At 43.5% G+C, this 23,188-nt stretch overlaps 1 protein-coding gene across 3 annotated transcripts in view; it reads left to right on the top strand.

Annotated features, from left to right (window-relative positions):
• Positions 1-382: 382 nt before the first annotated feature.
• The window catches only part of LOC136846453 (aurora kinase-like), a 93,660-nt gene continuing 70,854 nt past the window's right edge, over positions 383-23,188 (top strand). The window contains exon 1 of one of the 3 annotated variants that reach the window (XM_067117228.1): positions 383-648. The gene's annotated coding sequence lies outside the window, so the exon portion shown is untranslated. Of the gene's footprint in view, positions 1,155-23,188 lie in introns of all 3 variants that reach the window. The other 2 variants (XM_067117230.1, XM_067117229.1) reach the window with 2 other exon arrangements.

Here is a 23,188-nt window from a genome sequence, read left to right as displayed (position 1 = left end):
CATGGCACTCAGTAGCAGGAAAAAGTAGAAATTTATTGGTAATATCTGGTAAAAATAAGTTAGAAACATCTCCAACCTTTTGAGGTTCTTATTGCAGTATAGGTTAATGGCTAAGGTTAAAATAAACAATCTGATGACATATTAAATAAAAAAGTAAAGCTTATTATGTTTAAAATTGTAAATAACAAGGGAATTCCGCGTCAGTCTAATAACGCAATATAACAGTATAAAAGAGAAAAGCAATGAAGCACGCTCAGTGAAGTGTGGCCGCAATTGTGTTTGTGGAGTGACCGCTTAGGAACCAAGAACCAGAAGAAAAAGAATTCAAAGTTGTAAGTTTGATTCTTTACTTGCGATGTACACACTAGAAAGAAGACGAAGAAGAAGGAGGAAAATTCTTGAAGAACTTTGTGTACTTTCGATTCAACACACTAGAAAAAAGAAGAAGACGCCGGTCTCTGAGCCAATCAGCGGAGGGCAAGAACTATCGGCCTCGACCAATCAGAGGCGTCGTCTCCAAGTTTAAATCTGCGAGTGCTGATGCTGCTGCTGCCAGTCAGGACTCACTAATGCCTTGTACTGCTACAGCTGATACCTCCTCCGTCTGCGCTTCTCCACGTCGTCAGTGAACAAACATTCCTATTGAAGGTGGGTCTCTTTTCGACTGGTTTCAATTGTCCCATTCAAGATTCCAACCGGAAATCACTCGCTGTCACGCTTGCGAATGTGAGGCGTGAAGCACGTTACGTGCTCTATGGTCGCCGTGTTTAGTATCAGCCCCTTGGGGATGTGCGTCAAACATGAAATAATGATGGTCAGTACCATAAACATGACGGTGAATACCATAAAGAGAACGTCTTACGCTGCTTTGGATGTTACGGCCGAAACGACCAGGGCCGGAGTAGGCGATTGGTGGGATGTTCGGACGGCAAACCTACTTCATCCACTGTTTGTGTCGTGTTGCAAAGCTCTCTCCTTCGCACAGCAGGTCTGTTGATGTTCATGTCCGTAACGTAAGGCCAACCGGAGGTCGTGACGAGGACAGGTCAGAGGTCGTGTACAGAAGTGACCTGCGGCAGCCTATGCCGTGATAGAGGAACGTGAGCCAAGTGCCCAAACATTGATGCCTGCCGTAGTGGCGTATAGCCCAGTAGGTCAGTGTCGTGTTTAAAATCTCCGTGAGATGCTTCTTCACATTGAAAATATGATGTTTGTTTATTTATTAGTAGATAGTGTATGTTGCAACAAGCCATGGTGGCCTTAACTAAGAGCATACAGTACACTATATGCAGGGAAGGAGCCAAACATGTCTTGTAGGGTAGGGTAGGGTAGCCGTAGCACTGAGCAGCATCAGCAGCAGCCTGGGCATCACGACTCTTTGCACATCTCATCATCATTTCAAGGATTTTCCTGCACATTGCAAATGTGTGGTAAGAACAAAATAGCCCAGTTCTCATGGTTGGCTCACAGCTATAGTGGGTACCAAATTGTGTGTGGGCATGTTACACTATTTGGGTTAAACAGTCTATCAAAAAAGTAGGCCTAATTTAGGTCAAGCTAGACTAGAGGGTCATTCGTCAGGGAGTGTTGGGTGCCTTGGAAATTTGTTTTTCCTACATTTGCTGTTGCTGGTGAAGGAGACGGTGGTGTTTATTGTCAGTCAGTTATTATTAACCTCACATTACCCAACGCGATTGGGGACCCTTAGAAATGTGTGGTTTTGGATTGGGGACATCCCTGGGAGGAAGGCAGGAATGCTCTGTAGTTTTTATAGAATGGTTCACGCACGCGCAAGTTATCGGGAGGCCTGTGTGCGTTCGAGAAGGGATTTGTTAAGGACACCTATTATAAAATGAACTGTACTAACCTAATGTACCCTAACCTAACCTGCCCTGGCAGGCCGTGTTACTCACCAAAGGTTCCCCTGTAACATTGCGCATGCGTGATAGCATTCCAGGATGGCTGGCGTATATACAAAAACATAGTTCTCAGGTTAATTACAGTCAACTGACAAATACAAATGGTAAATTGTTAATAAGCAACCAAAATACTACAGGAAAAGTCAATTTCCAAGGTATTCTATATGTGGAGCAACCCCAGAGTTCTACCCAAATTTATGCTATTCAAGTCTTTGAGCTTGGGTCAGTCAGGCCTGGGAGCAGAAGCAGAGTAGGGAGGGAGGGAGGGAGGCAGCAGGCCATTGTGAGAAATTAATACACCCATGAAAACGACTAACCCAAGCCTAACCTTTCTTAGAATGCCAAGTCTTGAGATCGACAGGGCTAAATTTAGACTGAAATGATCAACGCTTACACCTTTCTCCCTACTCTGCTGGAGTGAATGCGGAGTAGCGGGGTCAAGGCAATTGTGGGCCTGGTAGGCATTTCAGAGAGAATATAACCTAACCAAACTTATCTTTACCCAGTCTAAACGTGGATGCTGTTTCCTACCTTGGCTGGGAGGACTCCTCCCCCCCAAGTAATTTGTGACCCCCTGCTCTGCATTCTACTCTTTAGTATTACACCCTGAGGTTAATTTGATAATTGACATTAGACTAGTCAAAGTTTACATTATACTTAGGATTCTCTTAGTTAGTTGGTCTACCTATGGCCAATTTGATACAAGTATATCTACACTGTGATAGGCTTCTGTAGGCTAATATATTGTTGATGATCTATTACTCAAAATTGTTCATATCAAAACTTCATATATATTTAATCAGCTTTACGGATGTATAAAAAACCTTATTCTTGTATCTAAACAACTATATATTGCCTGGCCAACCTATACAGTATATATATAGATATGTAGAATCTTCTGGTCACTTTTACCAGACACATATGTAATTCTAATAGCTACAGTGCCCTCTTAACTTCTTGAATTCTTCGCGCTTTTTTGGATATGCTTTTAACTACGAAGCTGTAATATCCAAACGCAAGAAATTGAAGAAGACTGTGATGGCTGGTCGCGGGAAATCAACCTGTGTTAACATAATCACAAGGCGGTCGCGTTGCTGACATGACCACAAGAAGGATAAAAGTCTATTACCTCTCTTTCATAAATATACCTGTCGTTTTCAGATAAGCAATCAGTAGTCTGGAACAATCTGTAATCTGGCACAAATTTTGGCTAGAGTTATTTCTAATGTTTCCGCACTAATTTTCAAATTTCCTGGGTCGCTGCGCTAACTCGCTCGCCGGCTGCTTCAATTTGATGGCGCTGTGTGCTGCATCGACAAACTGGAGGTGTTTGTAAACGCAAGCATGCTTTTGCTGTTCCATTTTTTACATTTGTTATTGTCTTTTGGCATACGCTAAGGTATATCGTATAGGCTAAATATACAGTAGCCTAGCCTACATTATACTGAACTCTATTCACGTATTAACAGCATTATACAAACATCAACATAATGAATGTGCATCTTTTTCATGGATCTTTTAAAAAGTTATGCTTTACTACTGCATTGTATCCAATTGCGTATATTCTCATATTGCTTTTGTATTATAAATTGTGATCAATGTTTTGTTTTGGAATTGATAACGCGGTGTTTATTTCGCCGCATTTAACTCAGTTCAGTGCGCTTTTCTTGCTTCTAGTAAGCGTAAATGAATATAGATACTTTTATTTATTTGGGACAAGGATATTTTTTGTCATACGAAGTGTTTTTAAGTCGAAATATAACTTAAATACGTCTCGTTGTGAAATTAATTTAGTTATTTTTTTCGTTAATATATGACGTTCGCGGGAATTGCGGCTGGCCGTTTTGGGGGCATGTTTGTTTTGTGTAAAAAAAATCAAGATGCCATTCGCTATTTTCTCTTGATTTCATCAGCGTGAAAACAGCAGTAATTTGTATTCTTTCATGCCCAATAGTTTTAAAATACATTCTCTCCAATTTTATTTACAGTCGAGTTTCATCCATGTTGCCGATGCCCGATAATTTATAGTCATTAGCAGCTTGAACATTGTTTTCTCAGCTTCAGCTACAACTTGCAGCTTAAAGTTACTGAAGCAGTATATTTCCTTGCCGACCTTTTCTCCAAAGCGAATAAGGGTATAGTGTAAAAAATATATCAGTCCTATTGTACAGCACTTAACGTCATTTGTAACAACGAACAACAGTAATTGTTTGACCGTACGATGGTTGAAATACAAGCAAAACCGTTGTTATCTGATACGATTAGTAGCAAAACAACAGTTTCCCGTTTGGTTGTTTATGGCTGTACGCATTTACGCAAGAGTATAACGTTACTGACAATACTTTTATCATTCTCTTTTACTTTTTTAACTAGCAGATGGAATAAAGAGATGGAGGAAAAGAAGTTGGTCTATTGTAAGTTGGTCTCTCTCGCTGCCTGCGCCTGCGCGAAATCTAAAAATATTTCCTAAATATTTTTGTATCGGTATTAATTGCTAACCCCATCGTAAACTCGAAATATCGTAATTCGAGCACTGCCTGTATTTGATAATTGTCTTTTCTTTATTAACCAACTTGTACTGATTTATGGGATATTTTAATTCTTAAGATGAGGTGCTTAGCTGCTGTGTTTCGTGTATTCTAGCCTAATAAATGGCTAATCCGGCACCATCCAGGTCCCAATGACGCTGGATTAGTGATGGTCAGACTGTATTTATTAGAGCTGGAATAGACCCATCCTCACCATCGTAGCCAAGTGGGCAATCATTTTTAATGCTTTTTGGGCTGAAATATATATGTAGAATCTACTGGTCACTTGTACCAGACACATATGTAATTCTAATAGCCACAATGCCCTCTTAACTTCTTGAATTCTTTGCGCTTTTATGGATATGCTTGTAACTACGAAGCCGTAATATCCAAACACAAGAAGTTGAAGAGACTGTGATGGCCAGTTGCGGGAAACAATGCTGAGGATGGGTCTATTCCAGCTCTAATAAATATATCTGAAAACAACAGGTATATGTATGTATGAGAGGTAATAGACTTTTATCCTTCTCGTGGTCAGGTCAGCAACGCGACCTCCTTGTGATTATGGTAACGCGGGTTTGTTTCCCACAACCGACCATCACAGTCTCTTCAATTTCTTGCATTTGGATATTACGGCTTCGTAGTTACAAGCATACCCAAAAAGCGCGAAGAATTTGAGAAGTTAAGAGGGCATTGTGGCTATTAGAATTACATATGTGTCTGGTAAAGGTGACCAGTAGATTTTACATATATATTTCAGCCTAAAAGCAATAAAAATGATTGCCCACTTGGCTACGATGGTTAGGATGGGTTTATTCCAGCTCTAATAAATTTATCTAGAAACAATAGGTATATTTATGTACGAGAGGTAATAGACTTTTATCCTTCTCGTTGTCAGGTCGGCAACGCGACCTTGTGATTATGGTAACGCGGGTTTGTTTCCCATGACAACTGGCAATCACAGTCTTCAATTTCTTGCATTTGGGTATTACGGCTTCGTAGTTACAAGCATATCCAAAAAAGCACGAAGAATTCGTGAAGTTTAAAGGGCATTGTGGCTATTAGAATTATGTATATAGATATATATATTTCTTTTCTTTCCACGGTCATCCTATTAGACTGGGTGGTTTTTATAGTGTGGGGTTCCGGGTTGCAGCCTGCTGCTTAGGAGTCCATCACTCTTCTCACTATGTGTGCTGTTTCTAGTAGCACATTCTTCTGCACGAGTCCTGGAGCTACTTCTGCATCTTGTTTTTCCAGATTCCTTTTCAGGGATCTTGGGATCGTGCTTAGTGTTCCTACAATTATGGGTACAATTTCCACTGGCATATCCCATGTCCTTCTTATTTCTATTTTCAGGTCTCAAAACTTATCAATTTTTTTTTCTCTCATCTGCTCTGGTGTCCCATGGTACTGCAACATCAGTGAGTGATACTTTCTTCTTGATTTTGTCAATCAACATCATGTCTGGTCTTTTGGCAAGTATCACCATATCTGTTCTGATACCATAGTCCCAGAGGATCTTTGCCTGATCATTTCCTATCACTCCCTCAGTTTGGTGTTCGTGCCACTTATTACTGCAAGCTAGTTGGTGTTTCTTGCACAAGTTCCAGTGGAGGGCTTTTGCTACTGAATCATGCCTCTTTTTCTACTGGTTCTATGCAAGCGCTGGACATTCTCTTGCTATGTGGTTTATGGTCTCATCTTTCATATTGCTCTTCCATCAATTGTTCTTTGAAAATATCTGGTTCTTAGGGCCTGATCTTGTGCCACTGTTAGCATTCCTTCTGTTTTCTCCTTGAGTTCTCCCCTCTGTAGCTATTGCATGTTTCATTGCTGGCCATTTCTTTCGTCTGTCTCATGTACTATCCATGTATTGGTTTGTTGTGCCATTCCTCTGTTCTGTTTTCCATTCTCCTGTCTGTATTTGTTCCAACACTGATACAAACGCCACATCATCATGCGATAGGAGTATCTGTACGTATGCATGTGCAGATGGCTGTGGTAGACTCGCATTTTTAGAGAGTAGCAATTGCTATAAAAGAGACCCGCAGGACCAGCATCCCCAATTTGTTCTTAGCTGTCGTTGCGTTAAGACGTGCTTCTTACGCCCTGCGTATATTGATCTTCCTTTATCTTGGAATATGTGTATATTGAGACATGGACAGTGTATGGTGAATCTCATAGTGTGTTTTTTGTTTGTTCTGACACGATATACAACCGTTGATCCTTTACAGTAGGAATTACTTTCAGTGTAGGCTGGAAACGGCCATTAAACTCTTGAGCAAGGTGGTTAGGCAGTAACTACCGCCAGGTAGGCGGGAATACCCGCTTGCCCAGATGTAAACATTCCAGTTGTTCCGACACAATATACAAACCCTCGGTCCTTTACACTAGGGATTACTTTCAGGCGTAGGCTGGAAACGGCCATTGAACTTCAAACAAGGTGGTTAGGCAGTTGACTACTATCCAGGAGGCGGGAGTACCACCTGCCCGGATGTAAACATTCCAATTTGCTCTCAGCCGTCATAGCATGCGGACATTGTCTTCACACTCTCTGCCTGACTGCTCTTTTCATCACTTTTTGGTGGGAAATTTTGTTTTTTCTTATTTTCATTATGGACAAGCCTTCTAAACCTTCCTATCCCCAGCGTGTGTGTCCCAGGGTAGGAGGGAAGAGATGTAATTCATTTAGGTCTAGCGTCGACGCAGACCCACACGCTCTCTGCCCATCTTGCAGGGGGCGTGTGTGTTCGCGCAACGCTCCTCTTAGTGAGTGTTGCTCTTGGTCCCCCGAGCAATGGAGGAAGTTCAAGGGGAGGAGACGTTACCATCATAAGCCTACCAAGGAGTCGTCCGAGGGTAATACGCCCCTGACGACTCCAGTGGTGGCGAATGTGTCGGGTTCATTTCTCCCTCCCAGTGAGCTTCCCCTTCTTGCTCCCTCTCCTTCGGGTGAGGACTCCCCCTCCCCCCCTCATTCGTCTCATCAGTTGTGGAAGGGCGCGGGGGAGAGTTGGGCCGGGACATCATCTCGGGGGTCTCTTCCCATTCTGGAGGAGAGTTTTTTCCTCCAGAGAGGGTAGAGGCTTCCCAAACTAACCCGACTTTCGCTTCAGGTCTTGGGCTGGAAAGCCAGGCAACTGACTCGTCATCAACCTCGCTACACCTGGGCCTACCTGGCACGTCACTGGAGGGATTGGTCTCTCATCTTTCCACCACTCCAGTGACCACTCCGCAACGACAGCCACTACAACATCAGTCACCATGTCTAGGTTTGCCAGCTCCCAGTATCAGTAGCCTCGCACCTGGATACCCAGGTCTTGGCTTCCCCTGCCATGCATCATGCGGTACCACTGCCTCCTGGGTTCCTGGCCCCTCCTACATGGTGACGTCATCCTTCCCTTATGTGACTGTCGCTGCTCCCGTTGCTGACCCTGACTCGTCTTCGACTATGGTTCCTCGCTTCTCGATCCAGCCCAGCTCTTCGTCTGTTCCTCTCCCCATTCCTTCGACACTGGTGCGGCCCGGCCTGGCTACCCACGCACCACCTGTGCCTGCATTCCTGGCCCGAGTACCACGGTCTCTACCTGGGATGTGCCTTCTGCTCCAGCCCCTCCTCCTGTTCCTGAGTCTTCGCCTGCGCCCACTTGGTTTGGGGATCTGATGGCGATACTGAAGCAGATGGTGAAAAAGAAGAAGAGGTCTAGAAAGGTGTTGTCATCGTCTTTGTCTGCTGCCTCTTCTGCTTCTCCTTCCGAGGCTTCGCGGCCGAAGAATAAGAAGCCTGGCCCCCCCATCCCCCCTCCAAGAAGTCTTGCACCGAGACTTCCAAGGGTCGGCCTCCTTCCACAGGGAAGGCAGTGGGATCTCGTTGGCTCTTCCCGATCCTCAGATCAGGGAACCGCTGCCCTGGCCTCTGGGTCAGTCGCATTGGGAGCCAAGGGCGTGCAGACACCCCTCCCCCTACGTGCCTAAGAAAATTCCTGCTTCTAAGGCCAGCGAGTCTGCGTTGGACACTCGTACGCGAGTTACTCCGAGTACCCAGGTCCCCAAGGAGACCCGGATACTCCAGGCTGATACGGGAGAAACTCCTCGCCGTACAGACCAGGGCGTGGGGCAAGAGAAAGAACCCGGGCATACAGGTGCCCCGGCTCTTCCTGCTGGCACTCTTGTGAGTGCCAAGTCAGGTTCTCAGGTTAGCGCTTCGGCCCCTCGGGGCCGAACGCCAGGAGAGGTGGAGAAGAGGTCCCCTGCTCAGTCTTCCCGAGAGGCTACGGCCTCGAAGAAGACGGATGCGTGCAGAGGACAGTGCAAGCTCGTGCCAGCCAGACGTGTGCTCAACTCCTCCCAGTCCCCAGCCACGTCCATGCGGCCAGCCTGGCTCGGGGGAAGCGAGCCGCTCCGCTCTCCTCGGGAGACGCTTCGCCTAGGCTAAAGCAGTCTCCTCGACCCAGGCTGCCGTCACCACCATGGGTTGGTGACCGCTTCCGGCCCACTGCCTCTGTTGGTTCTGCCAGCAAAGCCAGTGGGAGCGCCCGATCCTCCTCGCCTGTCCCCTTCGGCTCCTTCCAGGGGGCACGAGTCGGACAGGAAGAATTCTGGCGAGTTTTCTCCTCAGAGTTCTACCTCGTGGGCGTACGAACCTGGCTCGGTCCTTGGCTTAACCAGGTCTTACGCCCCGTGGTCCGGGAAGGATCACGGGGGTCTGCCGAGGTTCTCCCTCCTGCAGGGAGAGTAGATCGGGAGGACCGCACTCTGGAGGGACTCGAGGGTCCTCTGCCCCAGGATGCGGACACCCCCGAGATACAGAGGACTTTTGCAGAGGTTATTGCGCTGATTCGTCATCACAATGACCTCGGGGAAGGGACCACGGCCTCTTCTGTGGGTCGTCCGTCGCGCCTCGAATCCTTTTGTGGACCCAAGAAGGAACCCAGGGCTTTGGTGGGGCTGCCGTAGTCCACGCTTGCCGAGGGGGTCCTCGACAAAGTGAACAGTCTTGTGTCTGGGCAAGACAGCTCACTTCGTTTGGGCAGCTCAGATAAGCTCCTCCTCGCCAGAAGCGCTCTTACACTCCAGCTGTAGGGGCATTACTGACTAAGCAGGTTGACCCGGATCTGACTCGTCTGGATCCAGGTCTGACGTTGCAGCAGCTTGCTGCAGAGAGTATCTCCCTCTCCCAGCAAGATGCTGCAACCCTGGAAGCCACCACCATGGCGGCCTTCCAAGCAGTCTCCTGGCTCGATCTGTGGTCCTTCACAGTATCGAAGGTAGCTGCTTCCTTGGGCGCCATCGTACCTGGGGAGGACTCTACCTTTGGGAGACTGTGCCAGTCTGGGGGTAGGGCTATTTCATGCCTCACCCACTAGACTGCGAACCTGTGGGCAAACCTGGTTCTGAAGCGGAGAGAACCTGGTCCAGGTCTAGGAGTGAGCTATCGGAGAATGGACCGTTCTCTCCTCTCCCCCCAGAGTCTGGTGGAGACAAATGTCCCGATGACAGCGACCAGCTTGTCCACCAGGCAGTGGCCAAGACCTCCGGGTCTTTGCATTCCACTGCGGCCAGGTCTTCAGGCCAGGCTGGCACACTTCCTCGGCCCCTAAGAAGTCCCAGTCTTCGAAGGGGACCTAAGGAAACACCCAGCCTTCTTCCTCGGGAAGGGGGGTCCTTCCCGCCCTTTTCAGCCCACTTTCCAAGCCAGTAAAGGGGGCAAAGGGAAGAAGGGGAAATGCTAGGGGTGGCGTTCCCCCCCAACAGCTGCCGAAGGTGGGGGCATGCCTGTCGAGCCATTGGGCAACATGGCAGCGACATGGAGCCGAGACCTGGATAGTGGATGTCCTTCGGGAGGGATATCTACTACCCTTGGAGTCTCAGCCTCCCCTCACCTACTCTCCGGTCCATCTCCAAACTTCTGTACTAGGATCTTCGAAGGACACCGCACTACAGCAAGAAGTGAGAGCCATGCTGAGCAAGGGTGCTGTAGAAGTCGTGTCGGACCAGTCTCCAGGCTTTTACAGCCGCGTCTTTCTCGTAGAGAAAGCCTCAGGGGGATGGAGACCGGTCCATAGACCTCTCTCCCCTGAACTGTTTCGTTCGCCAGACTCGGTTCACGATGGAAACAGCGCAATCCGTGCTGGCTTCCATCAGGGAGAACGACTTCATGCTTACGGTGGACCTGAAGGGGGCGTATTTCCAAATACCCATTCATCCGTCCTCTCGCAAGTACCTCCGCTTTGTCCTCGGGGAAACGGTCTTCCAGTTCAGGACACTTTGTTTCGGGCTCTCGATCACTCCCCAGGTGTTCATGAGAGTCTTCTCTCTCGTGTCAGCTTGGGCCCACTCGCACTGGATACGTCTACTGAGGTATCTCGACGACTGTCTAGTCCTGGTGGGCTCTCGCTCACAGTTGCTACAGGGCAGGGATCGGCTCCTTGAGTTTTGCCAGGATCTAGGGATCGTGGTAAATCTCGAGAAGTCAGATCTCACCCCCAAGCAGAGGATAAAGTACCTGGGCATGCTGATAGACATGGTGGCAGCAAAAGTCTTTCCCTCGGACTCTTGTATCAGTAAGTTCAGGCAGGCAGCACAACTGTTCCTGTCACGACAGGAGCAGCCAGCCCGGCAATGGCAAGTCGTCATCGGTCACCTGTCGTCCTTAGAGAAGCTAGTACCTCATGGGCATCTTCACCTGCGGTCTCTTCAGTGGAGACTAAAGGATTGGTCCCAGTAAAGACCCCAGTCCTTCCTCATCCCTCTTTGGTGGAGGACCTTCGCTGATGGAGGACAGGAACCTCTTGATAGGAGTATCTCTGCATACTCCCCCTCCGGACATGCTTCTGTTCTCAGATGCATCAACCGAGGGATGGGGCGCACACCTGGAGGAGTTGCTGACTTCGGGAGTGTGGCACCAAGACAACAAGCATCTTCACATCAACATCCTGGAACTCAAGGCGGCCTTCCTGGCCCTACAAGAGTTCCGGGATCGAGTGATGCGACACTCCGTGGTACTGACGAGCGACATTACCACAGTAGTGGCATACGTCAACAAGCAGGGGGGCCTGGTGTCCCACCAGCTTCATCAGTTGACGATGCAGATGCACGAGTGGGCCACAACTCACTCGGTAGAGCTGTCAGCCAGATACATTCCAGGCCAGGGGAATGTCGTGGCAGACAAGCTCAGCCGCCAGAACCAAGTGGTAGGGACCGAATGGTCCCTCCACCAGGAGATAGTGGAAAGGCTGTTTGACCTGTGGGGGCGCCCAGCCATCGATCTGTTTGCCACCCGGCACAACAGAAAGCTCCAGGTCTTCTGTTCTGTCGTGCCGGACCCATGGGCTGCTGCAGAGGATGTGTTCCAGCACCCGTGGGACAACCTTGACGTATACGCCTTTCCCCCGTTCTGTCTGATTCACAGAGTGATGATCACCCTGAATCTCAGAATGATTCTGGTGGCACCCAAATGGCCCCAGGCTGCTTGGTATCTGGACCTGATAGCTCTCCTCTCCGAGGCGCCGAGAGAGATTCCCCCCAGTCCAACCTGCTGCGTCAACCTCACGTAGAGCGGTTCCACCTGGCAGTGCATTCCGTCTTCACGGGTGGAGGTTATCCACCATCTCTTGTGAGCAAGAGGCTTTTCGTGTCGCGCAGCAACAGAGATGGCAGGATACCTCAGACAATCCTCCGCAGCGGTATACCAGGGAAAGTGGTCCGTCTTCTGTGGTTAGTGTCGTCGAAGGGGTATCTCTCCGGTCAGAGCTACTGTTCAGCAGGTTGCGGACTTCGTCTTCCTTCGCCGAGAGAAGCTTCTCTCCATTTCAGCCATGAAAGGCTACCGCGCCGCACTCTCCTAGTCTTACGGCTGGAGGGAGTAGACATCTCCTCTTTCGAAATATCTCTACTAATGAGAAGCTTCAAAAAGTCTTGCCCACCCAGGGATCTCAGGCCCCCTGCGTGGAATGTGACTTGTCCTAAGGAGCCTGACTCGTGCACCGTACAAGCCTTTACAAGAGTCGTCAGACAGGGATCTGACCCTCAAGACCGTCTTCCTGCTAGCCCTGGCATCGGCGAAGAGAGTTGGTGAACTTCACAGACTTTCCTTTGATGTTAAACACTCGAGGGGATGGGGATCAGTTACGCTCGATTTCGTCCCGGATTTTGTAGCGAAGACTCAGAATCCTTCAGTCCCTGACGCACGGTTCGAGTCCTTCACGATCCCCTCCCTAGAGGACTTTGTAGGTAATGAACCAGACGAGATGCTACTGTGTCCTGTTAGAGTGCTGCGGTGCTATCTGAAGAGGACTCAACACCTCCAGCCTGAGTGTCGACGACTCTTCATTAGTACTGGCTTGACCAAGAAAGAAGTGTCCAAGAACACCATCTCTTTCTGGCTTCGTGAGACGATAAGGAGAGTGTACTCTGCTGCAGGAGAAGATGACACTGGTACGCTTCGTCCAAGAGCTCACGAGGTCCACAGCATTCGCCTGTCCCTCGCATTCCGGAAGAATATGTCAGTGTCACAGGTGCTGAAGGTGGGGATGTGGTCCCAGCAGACTACTTTCACCTCCTTCTACCTCTGGGATGTTGCACACAAGTCCTTGGACACTTTTTCCTTGGGTCCTGCAGTGGCTGCTCAACAAGTTGTGTAGCTTACCCGGCTACTCTAACAGGACAGGTTGCATCTCGCCTAAGTTGTACGGTTGTGATTGGGAGAATGATTGTGGAGTGACTGGCCTCTCTTCTTTCTCCCCATCCTGGCTCTCTTCCCACGGGTAGGGAGCAGACGTGCTGTTACAAGCTGGATCTGGCAGTCGATGCAGGTAAGCACCCAACGGGAGTTCCCATTCTATTTTTCCGTTCAGGTTGATAGAAGCAACCCCACTCCTTCCTCTTGCAAGGTGGGGAAGGAGACCATGACTATAAGACAAACCCAATGCTTGTATTTGCCTTTATGTCATCCGACGTCAAGTTCTTCCTAGCCTACTTTGCATGAACTGACGTTTTCCTCTTTCATGCAAAGGGACCCAGAAGTCTGACAACTGATCCTGCGTTTCTTATAACCCGATCTTTTGTCAGAGGCAACTTTTTTCCTTCCTCGCTCTCACGACCAGTAAGTCTCCTAATGTCAAGGACCGAGGGTTTGTATATTGTGTCGGAACAAATAACAATTTTTAAAGTAAATTGTATTTTTCCTAACTACAATGACCCCTCGTTTATTGCGGGAGATAGGTTCTAAGACCGGCCGCGATAATTGAAATTCCGCGAAGTACAAACAGCATATTTATTTATTTAACGTGTACAGTATTTGGACTTTTTAAAACCCTCCTTGTACTCTTAACAACCCACCCTTTACTCTATTAATAACAGGGACAACTGTTAAGCAATATGACTTCAGTAGGTAAGTTTACAGTACCATATAACAGGGGCTAATTTTACTGTGGTAAAGTAGCTATAGTATATGACGTGATTGGCAAGCTTTAAATTTTAAAGAATACAGTATACATACAGTAATAATATATACAGTAATGCAATACAGTATCATGTTACTGTACTGCATTACATGTAATACAGTACAGTAACACTTAAGATTAAAAAAAAAAAATAAAGATTATTACTGTACTCACCACAAAAGAAGTTAAAGTAAAACTTGAATGAAGATGGTGATGAATTTGCTGCGCAGTAAAAATGATGACGATGAAGGTGATGATGACTTTTACTGCGCAGTCAATGATTGTATTTTACGTCTCTTCAGACGGCGGTGCCATTTCCTTGGGCACCTCTTCCACTCCTTCCGCGGTTTCCGAAGGTGTAACCGTAGTAGTAGCAGCAGGAACTGGCTCTTTTTTGCGAGGCTGCAAAAACATTGTGATTGGCAGTTGCTGCTGCTGCTTTTTCTGGTCGAAGAGCATCTTGTAGGGGGCCATGACGTCATCGACCATGTTGCAGAATTGAACCGATCGAACCATATCGTCGTCCCATTCCTGTGACCGCTCTTGCAGTTCCTTAGCCAGGTTGCAGAGCCCGGCAAACTGTTCCAAAGTCAAGCCAGTTTGGGAGACAACTTCTGTTTCTTGCTGCGCTGCTGCTGCTGCTTCTTCACTCACCGACTTTGTGAACTCTTCGAGGTCTTCGTCAGTTAGCGGCTGGGAGTGGCAGTCTAGAAGTTCGTTGACGTCGCCCGTGGTCATGTCTGCAAAGCCCTCACTTCCAAGGATCGCAGCCAACTGCACAGCTTTCTGTACTGCCGAGTGTTGGATTTCGGCAGATGTAAATCCTTTATTGTGGTAAACAACCTCGGGCCACAACTTCTTCAGCTGGCATTAATGGTGGCAGGCTGCATTTCTTCCAATGCCTTGTGGATATTTTGGAGGCACGTAGCAATTGTGTACTGCCGCCAGTATGCCTTCAAGTTGAAATCGTCGTCGTCTTGGGCGGCATCCACGGAAGCATCCAGGTTCGCCAGGGCATTCCTCGTGTATAGGGCCTTGAACACCCTAATAACTCCCTGGTCCATTGGCTGAATAAGTGACGTCGTGTTGGGCGGTAGGAACTCAACCTGAACCCCCGAATACGACAGATCAGTAGCATGGCCACCAGCATTATCCATAATGAGAAGGACTTTGAATGGCATGCCCTTTTCTGCTAGATACACCTTTACTTGCGGGATAAAACACTGGTGGAACCAATCGGAGGTCAGCATCTTCGTTATCCATGCCTTTGGATTGTGCATCCAATGTATGGGCAGCAGATTCTTGTTTTTGTTTTTTAAAGCCCTTGGGTTTTTAGACTTGTAAATAAGTCCTGGCTTTAATAAAAATCCCGCAGCATTGCCACACATCACGAGGGTCACACGATCCTTGTATGCTTTAAAGCCAGAGCTTTTGCTTCCTCTTTGAACAGGAAAGTTTGCGAGGGCATTCTTTTCCAAAACAAGCCCATCTAGTCCATATTAAAAACTTGTTCTGGCTGATATTCACCTTCAGAGATAATCTTCTTGAAGGTTTCATTGACATGTTTCAGCAGCGACCGTGTCAGCCGAAGCAGCCTCGCCATGCAAGGAAGCGTTTTTTAGGCCGTAGCGTTTCTGAAACTTTGCAAACCACCCTTTGCTAGCAGAAAGTTGCCGTTTCTTACGTGGTGAATGACTGGACGTCTCTGGTTGCGGATCATCTACGTCTTCATCTTCTGCTTCTTTACGCTCGCCACTGTCGCCCTCTGGTTCATTAGCGGCGAAGGTCTCGTACAGGCTCCTAGCCTTTGTTTGGATAATGTTCGTATCCAAGGCTATGTTCTTCTTTCGGCAGTCGGCTATCCACACAGCCAAAGCAGCTTCCACACGGACGATAGTTTTATTACGAGCTGTAACCACTCTCTTCGCCGACTTGTTAAAGGTGATGGCAGCTGTCTGCCCAATCTTCGCCTCGTCCGTGTAGATGTAGCGAATGGAGGATTCGTTCACACCAAAATGGCGGGCTACAGCTGCGAACTTTCTCCCTTCCTTCAACATATCGAGAAGTTTCACCTTTTCAGCAATCGTCATCGTTCTTCAATAGCGTTTAGGCTCAGTACCAGCCTTGGATGAAGCAGCACGCTTGGGAGCCATTGCAAGGGGTGAAAATTGGAGCAAAGCTCAACAAAAACCAGAGAAAAAATCACACAGCACAGCGTAAAGAAAACCGCTTCACATGCAGAAAGCTTGAAGCAAAGTGGCCAAAGAGAGAGACAAGGGAGATGCTGCAGGTTCTGAGCATCAGTCTAGCACCAATCACAGGCCCAATTAGAAATCGGAAGCTGTGATTTGTCCGTCTCCCTCCCATGCACCAATCACAGCCGTGTTACAATGCACTTAGTCACCGAGATGGTACGCTTTGTGTTTCCCAACAATGGAACACAGCGGTACTGTACTGTATAGGCATCACTTTCCAGATGGTTGGTTTTTGTGTGTGTGTGTGTGTGTTTTTTTTTTTTTTTTTTTTTTTTTTTTTCCACAGGAGTTACAAGTGCAAATATCTGTTTTTTAGCTATTTTACGCTTGTTTTATTGTTCTTAGACTAGGAAATACTGTTTATTAATATTTTAATGGATTTAATGAGAAATTTTGGTGTTCATATATCGCGATTTTTCTCCAGAAAATCCGCGCTATATTTTCCATTAACCCTTAAACGCCAACTGGACGTATCGTAAGTTGACTAAAATTGTCTGTCGGGTGACGAGTGGACGTACCGTATGTCAACTACAAAAAAATTCAACCTTCAGTTAATTTTGACTCGACCAAATGGTCGAAAAATGCAATTGTAAGCTAAAACTCTTACATTCTAGTAATATTCAATCATTTACCTTCATTTTGCAACAAATTGAAGTCTCTAGCACAATATTTCGATTTATGGTGATTTTTTGAAAAAAATTTTTCCTTACGTCCGCTGTGTAACTCAGCCGAAAATTTCAGAAATTCTTTCATCATCTTTGTTGTAATTTTTAAACCGTTTTATATTAGCCGTTACATAAAAGTTTTATATATGAAAATGTGTGCAATTTCATTTAAATACAACAAAAAACAACCCATGGTTGTAGCTTTTATCAGTTTGGAAATATTTTCATATAAATCACGATAAGTGCTAAAATTTCAACCTTCGGTCATCTTTAACTCGACCGAATGGTGAAAAACGCAATTGTAAAGCTAAAACTCTTACATTCTAGTAATATTCAATCATTTACCTTCATTTTGCAACAAATTGGAAGTCTCTAGCACAATATTTCGATTTATGGTTAATTTTTGAAAAAACTTTTTCCATACGTTCGAGCGTGGCAACTCGGCCGAACATCTCAGAAATTCTTTCGTCACCGTTGTAATGTTTGCACTGTTTTATATTAGTCGTTACATAAAGTTTTATATATGAAAATGTGTGCAATTTCATGTAGAATACAACAAAAAATAACTCGTGGTTGTATCTTTTATCAGTTTTGAAATATTTTTATATAAATCATGATAAATAGAAAAAATTCTACCTTCGGTCAACTTTAACTTGACCGAAATGGTCGAAAACTGCAATTGTAAGCTAAAACAATTACAGTCTAGTAATATTCAATCAATTACCTTCATTTTGCAACAAATGGGAAGTCTCTAGCACAATATGGTGAATTTTTGAAAAAAAACACTTTATTTACGTCCGCACGTTATGAATTCATGCGTCATTTTGTGATAATATTTTCTCTGTGTTGCTTTGATCATTTTACAATTTGTTATATACCAAAATCATCACAATTTAGAGTACAATACAAAGAAAAAAAAATAATTCCTTAGCTTTAACCGTTTTGCTCACAGTGCGATTTGTATACAATTATATATGAAAATTTTTTTTTTGCGCTATCATATATTTCAATATTTATATGTGATAATGATATTTTTTTTAATTTCTGATGGTTGCATACTAAACTTCAGGCAATGACAAAAAAAAGGAGCCAAAAATGAACTCAATCTTAAAAACTAGGCGTGCTTTGATTTTTTGAGAAACTTTTTCCGCTTCGGAACAGACGCGTAGTCCAGATGTATTTATATCTGTGTGCTGGGTACTTTTAATCCTATAATTGCCTAGCTCCTCCTGTGTGACCCCCACCTCCTCGTAATCTTGGCCTTTCTCTGCCCCCTTCTTCTTCCAGGTGTCGGTTTTCCGTGTGTTCTCTTGCGTTTTTCCTTCTTTTCCTTGCTACTGTGGATTATAAGATTTTTCTAGATATGCTGTCTTCAAAGCCATTTCCGGTGTTCCCTGCCATTGTGTTGTTGGCGCATGTTATGAAGGCATTCTTTACAGCCAGTCTGGCCATTTTGTTGGTGTTCCTGTACAGAAAACTCATATTTTCCCAGTCTATTTTATGATTTTCCCAACAGTGTTTGGCAACTGCCGACATCTGATTATAATGCCTTGTGTTCTGCAGGTGTTGTTTGCTTCGCTCTTTACATGATTTGCCAGTTTCGCCATAGTACCCTTCTTCACAGTCTAGACACGCTGCCATATATACCTCCCCCCCTCTACGATACTTGATAATGTGGACTGTTTGTCCAAGAAAGCTTGTAAATTTTTCTGAATAAATACTCCATTAGATACCATCCAGTTTGAATGAGGTCCTTTTAGTAATTCTCCTAATGCACAGAACAATTGTGTATGTGATAAAGTTTATATATATATATATATATATATATATATATATATATATATATATATATATATATATATATATATATATATATATATATATATATATGTATGTCACTTTTATGTATGTATGTATGTAGAATCTACTGGTCACTTTTACCAGACACATATGTAATTCTAATAGCCACATGTGTATGTGATAAAGTTTATATATATATATATATATATATATATATATATATATATATATATATATATATATATATATACATGTGTATGTATGTATAGAATCTACTGGTCACTTTTACCAGACACATATGTAATTCTAATAGCCACATGTATAATTATATACATGTATGTGATATATGTAGTCTTTGTATTTTTGTAATTATATTTATATGTTTTACATAATATATATACATGTACACATTTATTTATGCTTTTTACATACATTCCCAAGGGGCTGGTACCAAACACTGCTTTAGTTCGTCATTGGAGGGGTGGGTAGAGCTTTCGGCTAGCACGCTGTTGGCCCAGCGTTCGACTCTCCAACCGGCCAGTGAAGAATTAGAGGAATTTATTTCTGGTGACAGAAATTCATTTCTCGTCATAATGTGGTTCCGATTCCACAATAAGCTGTAGGTCCAGTTGCTAGGTAACCAGTTGGCTTTTAGCCACGTAAAATAAATCTAATCCTTCGGGCCAGCCCTAGGAGAGCTGTTAACCAGCTCAGTGGTCTGGTTAAACTAAGAGATACTTTACTAAACACGGCACCCATTTTACATGTAAACATTGCTTTCGCTATGTAACCAAATCTCTTGTTAATGTAATACATATCTGCAAGGCTCAATGTTTGATGTGAGTTGAGAGGTATGTCTGTATGAATATATTCATACGGAATGTGTTTATATATATATATATATATATATATATATATATATATATATATATATATATATATATATATATATATATATAATGTGCACATGTAAAATCCATGTACATGTATGTGATATGTAGGCTTTGTGTATGTGTTTTTGTAATTATTTATATATATGTATTACATATATATATACATGTACACATTTTGTTGCTCTTTACGTACATCCCAAGGGGCTGGTACTTAGCACGGTGCCCATTGTGCATGTAAGTATTGCTTCTAATTATGAATTATATAAAGGGGGAGAGAGTGATGGAATCACAACCACATATTTATCAACCAACGTGAGTCAACAAGGAAGTACAGGCAGTCCCCAGCTAGTGGTGATCTGGTTTTATGATGCTTGTCTGGCGATGACGATAACTGGATTTTTGACACCGATTCCCAGTTACCAGTGACGATTGTTCAGTTGTCGTTGATTTTCGGTTATCATCATGCTGTCGGGAACGGAACCCCAACCCCGTTGATAACCGGGGACTGCCTGTAGAAGGAGAGAGAGAGAGAGAGGGATTTACCCAATTGTATCCAGAGCCTACTACTGTAGATACTTCACCTATACTGACCAGAAGCGCAAAGCGAAATGACATTCCCTTCCACTCACCACGCATGAATACAGTGAGTGCTGCCATGTAACACTTTTTCATCTATTTCAGAGAGAGATTACACTTGTTTCCAAATACTATAAATTTTTTATCTGTTTGAGAGAGAGAGAGAGAGACTAGCCTGTATACCATATAAGTTTGTGTGTATGTGTGCATGTATGTATTCAAATGTCTGAATCTATAGCCAGCAATAATGTTCGTTTTGCTTCATCATATACCTGGCATTGCCAACGCTGTTCGTTTGGCTCTGAAACCTTCAAACCGAATTTACTAAATCATAGAGGTCAAGAGCTGAAAAGAGAGAGGTTGGTAGTAGAGCAATACCTCAAACTTGGGCGATTTGAGTTGCACGAATTCACAGACACAGGAATTTTTCATTGGAACCCAACTAATTGTCATACACGAGTTTTTCACAGACACGCGAACATTTCCGAACACTGAGAAACCCAGCAAAAGTGTTTGTTTCATTTTTTTATCCGAACACTGAGAAACCCAGCAAAAGTGTTTGTTTCATTTTTTTATGTAATTTATAAGTTTTAAAGCTTTTATGTGTAAATTCAATAACATTAAATATTAAAAGTAATAATTTCTCTCTCTCTCTCTCTCTGTGAGATGAATTTTTATGGTACATGTATACAGGTATGTTTATATGTATGGTAAACTTTTTACGTAATAATAAGTACTAATTTTCAAATATTAATAAGATTAATAAAATTAAATAATAATAATAAAACTGTAATACAAAATTCATATTATCTTGAACAAACAAATTCTTCCCTCCCCTTTTGTGAGACGGTGGAAGGCAAAAGCTGTTAGACATGTCATTTAACCCTTAAACGCCGAGCCTCTATTTACAAAAGTGTCTGCTGTATGCTGACGGCGTTTGGGAGTTAGCCCCAAAGCTGAAAAAAAATTTTTTCAAAAAATCACAGCACGCTTAGTTTTTAAGATTGAGTTCATTTTTGGCTCCTTTTTTTGTATTGCCAGAAGTTTAGTGTGCAACCATCAGAAATTAAAAAAAAAATCATTATATATAAATATTGAAATATATGACTGCGAAAAAAAAAATTTCATATATAATTGTATACAAATCGCGCTGTGAGCAAAACGATTAAAGCTAATGAGTTTTTTTTTTTTTCATTGTATTGTACTCTAAATTGCAATGATTTTGGTATATAACAAATTGTAAAACGATCAAAGCAACACAGAGAAAATATCACAAAATGATGCATGAATTCGTAACACGTGGACATAAAAAAAAAGTTTTTTCAAAAATTCACCATAAATCGAAATATTGTGCTAGAGACTTCCCGTTTGTTGCAAAATGAAGGTAATTGATTGAATATTGCTAGACTGTAAGTGTTTTAGCTTACAATTGCAGTTTTTGACCATTCGGTCGAGTTAAAGTTGACGGAAGGTCGAATTTTTTCTATTTATCGTGATTTATATGAAAATATTTCAAAACTGACAAAAGCTACAACCATGAGTTATTTTTTGTTGTATTCTACATGAAATTGCGCACATTTTTGTGTATAACACTTTATGTAACGCCTAATAGAAAACGGTGTGAAAATTACGACAAGGTGACTAAAGAAATTCTGAGATTTTCAGCCGAGTTACTGCGCGCTGAGGTAAGGAAAAAGTTTTTTCAAAAATTCACCATAAATCAAAATATTGTGCTAGAGACTTCCTGTTTGTTGCAAAATGAAGGTAAATGATTGAATGTTACTAGAATGTAAGAGTTTTAGCTTACAATTGCATTTTTCAACCATTTTGGTCTAGTCAAAGTTGACCGAAGGTTGAAATTTTGGCAGTTATCGTGATTTATATGAAAATATTTCAAAAGTAATAAAAGCTACAACCATGGGTTGTTTTTTGTTGTATTTTACATGAAATTGCGCACATTTTCATATATAAAGCTTTATGTAATGGCTAATATAAAACGGTGCAAACATTATGACAAAGTGACGAAAATTTTTGAGATTTTCGTTTGTTACCTACACGGACGTAAGAAAAAGTTTTATTTTAAATTCGCCATAAATCGAAATATTGTACTAGAGACTTCCTATTTGTTGCAAAATGAAGGTAAATGATTGGATGTTACTAGAATGTAAGAGTTTTAGCTTACAACTGCATTTTTCGACCATTTCGGTCGAGTCAAAGTTGACCGAAGGTTGAAATTTTGGCACTTATCGTGATTTATATGAAAATATTTCAAAAGTAATAAAAGCTACAATCATGGGTTGTTTTTTGTTGTATTTTACATGAAATTGCACACATTTTCATACATAAAACTTTATGTAATGGCTAATATAAAACGGTGCAAAACTTACGACAAAGTGATGAAAGAATTTCTGAGATGCATCTCTGATGCTTTCTAGTGGGAGAAGAAAGAAATTCGCGCATGCGCAGCTGGATCACGCTTTTAAACAAAACAGCAGCGTGATCCGTGAACTCCCAGCATCCCTCAAGGCACATGATTTAAAATTTTTCGCAAACTAGGCCTATAGGTAAGTATTTTTCCGCGAATATTTAAACTTTTTGTAGTCAACGTATTTTACATCCACTTGGCACCCGACAGACAATTTTCGTCGACGTAAAATACGTCCAGTCGGCGTTAAACGGTTAACATGACAAGAATGGGAGTGTTGCTAATCAGTGGTCAATTTTCTTGTAATTTCTCTCTCTCTCTCTCTCTCTCTCTCTCTCTCTCTCTCTCTCTCTCTCTCTCTCTCTCTCTCTCTCTCTCGTTTGAAGTTAGCCAACCTACACATTACAGCACTGTTTTTCTGTTTGTCTTTAACCGTACAGTAGATAATTTTGAATTGATCTAATTTTACCTGTACTGTTTACAAACTGCAAATGTGCAGTTCTAAAACATAGAGACATAGAGCATTTCAGAACAAGGAGAAAGTGACAGAATAAAGAAGTTCGTAAAAACGAGGTTGAGAAAACTTCAAACTTCTAAAAATAGATTGGTGGTTAAAGGTTTTTGTTGCCCTAACTCAGTTTGGAAGAAATGAGAACACTTGTGCTCCTATCTGTGGTAAAG

This window comes from Macrobrachium rosenbergii, chromosome 15 (genome assembly GCF_040412425.1).
Source record: "Macrobrachium rosenbergii isolate ZJJX-2024 chromosome 15, ASM4041242v1, whole genome shotgun sequence".
NCBI classification, from domain to species: domain Eukaryota; kingdom Metazoa; phylum Arthropoda; class Malacostraca; order Decapoda; family Palaemonidae; genus Macrobrachium; species Macrobrachium rosenbergii.
This window is presented reverse-complemented; position numbering and strand designations above follow the sequence as displayed.